Raw genomic sequence first — 5,335 nt, forward strand, 5'->3', positions numbered from 1 at the left:
TACAGAAACAGCTACACTTGTGACTTTACTTCACAGTGTTCTCCACTTAGATTAACAGCACTGAAAATATGTGTTACATTCACTGAATAATGTCACAGAAAATTAATTAATTAAAATGCTGAATGGACTGAATTAGCTAACAGTTCAAACAAAATGCAATTGAAACTGGCTAAAGATTAAATTTAAAATTAAAAAATATTTGATAGAACTGCACAATATCAAACGAAAAAAAATGACATAATGATGACAATGGGTAAAAAACTAGACTAAACATGGAGTCGCTGAAAATCAACCAACAGCAAAGTCATGACTAGCTTAGTAAAAGGAAAAAAGGAAAAAAACAAAACAAATCCAAAGACAACTGAAATGTATATAGAATGAAATAAATGTTTGCAAAAATGTAAGGATAAAAATGGCTGTTGATTAAATGTAGTTTTACAACAACTGATAGCTCAGCAATAGCTAAATGTTAGCAGGTATACGTAAAACCCAAATGTATAGCCCATGTGTTAGCTTAAAATGAACAATATTAGCTACTGTAAATTTGCAAATATTTGACATAATATCACAACAGTTAAAATCAGCATACATTAGATCAGTATTCTCAAATAGTGGGGCGGGCCCCCCTGGGGGGCGCAGTGAGGTGCCAGGGGAGTCGCGAGGGACTTCCAATGTAATATGGCACGGTGGTGTGGGTCTGAGGGTGAGAGGGTCATGACAGAAATTAAATAAAAAATCACTGCGTTAGATGAATGAAAACATTAGGCAAGAAAAATGCTACATGTTATAAATAAATACAAGTGAGACCTCAATAGCTAACATTAGAAACTTTCTAGGAATAACTGTTATAATTATATGGTATTGTATTCTGAGTTGTAGTGTGTGAGGTCAGAGGCCTACATGAATGCAGCTCATGTCCTGCCCTGCAGGGAAACGTCAGATCAGCATTTGTTCCGATGCATCACTGGTGCCTCCTCTTTTCCTCTCCTTGTTAGAACCTGATAAGGAGCATGGAGTGCTGACGCTGCAGCAGATACGTCTCCCCTGTCCCCTTTCCTAGAAGTCTTCACGTCGTCTCCTCCTACGAAAGAAAAAGAGCACATGTTCCTCCATGAGGAGTCAGAAATGGAAGGATCTGTTTATTCATACTCATATGTCTGTAAACACCTGTGTAGAGACACATTAGTCAGCGCTGCAAGAAGGAGTAAAGGAGAAGGAGGACGAGTAGGAGTGAAAGGAAGAATGAGAGGGGTTAAGAACCAGGAGTCTGGAAAATATCCAGGATAAAATATAAGAGTGAAAAGGTGTGAGGAGGAGAAGGAGGAGGAGGAGAGGAATGCATGGATTTACTGAAGGAGGAGAAGAAAAACACTGGAGGAGAAAGAGGAGGAGAAGGAGGAGTAGTAGTATAGGAGTTTTGGGGCGAGGGTGAAGGGCGTCAGCTCCAGAGCAGGGGTCGTGGTAACATGAGCTGTGTGTTTACCACATTTCTAGATTATATGAGTTCGAGGGACAATGTGTTCAAGGAACACATGCTGAGTTCTGCACCCAAACACGGTGGTTGACGTCTGGTTTCAGGACGAGCTCAGAACTGCTCAACACTGAGGACAGCAAAATAAACACCAGAATTTAGTTTAGAGCTGTGGGAGGAGCAGACGGAGCAGGAGGAGCAGGAGGAGCAGGAGGAGCAGGAGGAGCAGGAGGAGCAGCACGTGTTCCTAAGCTTTTCTTCAGTGTTCTTGTTTACTACAATACTGTAAAGTACTGCAGTACGTATTTAAAGTAAAGCAGTCCTGCAGTGTGTATAAATCATAACACTGATTGACACTACTAGAAGCAACGAGGAAGAAATAACGGCTGAAGAAAAGGCAACAAGAGGTCAAGGGTCAAACAGTCATGATGTCACTCTTGTTGTTTTTCTGTCCATGAGATGAGTTAATTATTACCAACGTTAGTGCAGCCTCAGTGTGTTGTTGTTTGTTCCATTGTCATCATCTTCATCATCATCATCCACACACCTTGAAGCACAGTAACAACCAGGTTTGTGGGTCAAACCTACAGCCAGTCTGAACTTGTCTCCTTCTCATCTTATCGCTCGTCTCCACCTCCAGACTGCAGCACACACACACACACACACACACACACAGTTTACCCTGACATTACTGCAGGATGTGATCGTCAGTATTCCAACATCATGGAAAAGAGGTCTGGGACTGGGACAAAGGACAACAGCGTGTTGTCAACACTCTCTGGAGACACAGTATCTAATCCACTCTGGACAATCTGCGTGAAGAGGCACTGGTTTGACTGCCACATGTCTTTCCACTGTTGAGAAACAGTTCTGTACCTGTGGCTTTTGGAGGATTTGTCAGTTTATCGTGGTTGTAGCCAGCGAGTCAAAAGGTTCAGACTGATATGTGACAGAGAACTTTGTTATTTTTAGTATTTTCTGTCCTTGGTATTAAAACTTGTTGACTTTTCCATGAGACTTTTCTAGTGGAGGGTAAAGCAAGATGAGTAAATTTAGACTTCTCACCTTTGGTGAATTTAGAACAGTCCACATCGAACATTCTATCTTCAACTAAATGAGTTGTGTTATACCACAGCACAGCTCAACAATAGCAGTGGGGGAGACGGGGGAGACGGGGGAGACGGGGGGTGATCAGTGCAGTAAATCCTGATCAGCTGAGTCAGCAGCTGAGAGTTTCTGAGAGAATGTCTGTGCTCTACATTCAAACAGCAGCTGAACCACAGCTTCCTCTGTAGGCAAAGGACATTAATCAGCAGAAAAATTCACTCTGTCAAGTCAGGTGATGTTTCTGGGACAACAAGGCCCAAAACCTGGACCCAGCGAGACATGAACCCGTTCTTTGGTTAGAGGACAGATGGAAGTCTCCAGAACTTTAAAGAGTTGTTACAGAGTTGTTGAAGGTTCCTGGAGACACAACAGCTTCAACAACAACAACAACAACAGAGCAGGATATAAATGTTAGTGTATCATATTTATCGACCCCCCCCCACCCCCGCCTCCAGTCCAGCCCCTCTGACAGTCTCTAGACGAGGCTGTTTTTCTCCGTCTCTCCTCTTCCTCCTCCCCCTCCCATCTCTGTCTATCCTTCATCTGTTTTTCTCTGCCCAGTGTTTTCCTTTTGTCACTGTTGTTCTTTTTGTCCTTTGTTCTCAGTTTCTTCATGGTGGGAACATTCTATGTATTAAACCAACTGGTGGTTAAAACCAACAGTTACACACTGCAGTGTCTATGGTGAACGGATGCTGTCCTTATTTTCCCCTTTGTTTCTTTGCACGTGACATGGACAGCACATAAAGAAAATATTTACAAAATAAATTAGTGCCAGTAGGGGGCAGTAATCAACCCTGCATGAGCCGATGTTTGTCTGTTGGTCTTTGTCTTCTCCTGTCCTCATGGATATTATCTACAGACAAGAACGTTTAGATGCAGATCGAAGACTTGGATGTCTTCTGTTTCATCTTTTTTTTTTTACCACCAGTAAATGAGCAGAGGTTTATGAAAGATCCAGTGTGTTGGTATTTGCGTACCTTCACCCTCCACATGAACCCACTCTACGGTGGAGGTGTAGAATCTAACACCACCTGTCTGTGTGGACATTTCCCACGAGGACGCTTCTCTGTTATGCCTTTGTACGTGCATGTGTGTGCGTGCGTGCGTGTGGATGTGAAAGTTATTATGTAATAATGGAAAAAATCACCCTAAAGCTCAAGTTCCCTTCTGTATGTATGATGAAATAAAAATGAACATTCTAAAGGGATAGTAAATATTTGGCTAGTGTCTAATATTTTCTGACCTAAATATTCCACCTGATAACGTTGAGTTTACTATGAGCTAACTTTGAGTTAACTTTGAGCTAACTTTGAGTTTACTTTGAGCTCTTTCTTCAGAGTCACATTCTGTATCTTATTTTGCATGGCCCAGCCAGAGGTGATGAAGGTCTGGACCTTCTTGGATGTGACTTTATTCCTCAGGTGGTACATCCACATTGTTCCTGAATGTCACTGTTGATTCCTCAGGTGGTACATCCACATTGTTGCTGAATGTCACTGTTCTCATCTTCTCATAGTGGTTCTTCACAAAACCTGATAGACTCTTAACCATTTAAAATGACCTCTTGCGCCTCCTGCTGGCTGACGAACAAACATTGACAAGTTTTCTACATGGTCCACTGGAAGCTGCTTGTTCTTCCCTCACCTCTGTCTCGGTAAGATCCGAAATGTCTTCATGAATACAAATCTAGGTCAAAACCATCACCGCACTCTCGTTGTTATTCAGGACGACCACCTGATCAGGTGACGCTGGTGAAGATCCTGATGTGGGAGGTCATTCAGCGATTGGATTTTCTTCCTCCAGAATGTCACAATCTTGTAGCTGCCTGGTCTCATAAAATATGTATGTGCTGTGAGAGTGCAGCTATACATAGTCTCAGCCAAACATAAAGCCATCAGTTTGGTGGAAGCACAGCCTTATGTCTGAAACATAAAAACAAGTCCTGCACAGCCACATTGTGAATTCTGATCCTGCAGAGAGAGTTGATATTCTGGTTGTTAAGCAGGAACTGAACCTCTGATCAGATGTGAGTGACTCATCTCACGTAGCAAGCTACTGTAGGAGGAAGTGAAGGCATTGAGGCTGCTTGTCTTGTCATTGTGTTTATGTGAGAGTATAAATGTGTCACTGAGAGAATGTACTGCAGTGTACACCCAGGATCACAGTAGAACTATATATCACCTGAGTCACCTGTGAAATTTCTCTACATCCGTCTTCAGTCTTCTCATCATCTTTGCAGTATGACTTAGTGGCAGTTGGTTTCCTCTAATCCCAGTGTGACTTGTTACTACCTATCACAGTGGTTCCCAACCTTTTCTGAATCGTGACTCCATTTTGATCACAAATTTCTGGTGAACCCAGACTGTTGATTCTAAATCTTTTATTGTTATATTAATTTGGTTCTGTTTTCACTATTAAAAAGTTAAAGTTAAATAAATGTGTCTGACAGTGTAGAATTTAGTCCATGGTATTTTTTTAGCTAACTTATTTTAAAATACGATTGTGGTCTTTTTGGTAAACGACAGGTAGTTCAGGTTGTAGTTGACTGTAGTTTGTTATTTGGCAGGGGTATATCCATGTTATCTGATCTGAGAATTCCTCTCCCTCTACGACATCTAGCTGTTTAAGGTAACTTTCTTTCATTCATCCATCTGTTTATTTCCATTTTTGGTTTTTGTCTACCTGACCATAGTTTATCAATTATTACCTTATGATCTTATTCTGTCAATTCAGATGAAATGCTTGAATCATCAT

Source organism: Cynoglossus semilaevis, chromosome 1, assembly GCF_000523025.1.
Source record: "Cynoglossus semilaevis isolate Cse_v1.0 chromosome 1, Cse_v1.0, whole genome shotgun sequence".
In the NCBI taxonomy this organism is placed as follows: domain Eukaryota; kingdom Metazoa; phylum Chordata; class Actinopteri; order Pleuronectiformes; family Cynoglossidae; genus Cynoglossus; species Cynoglossus semilaevis.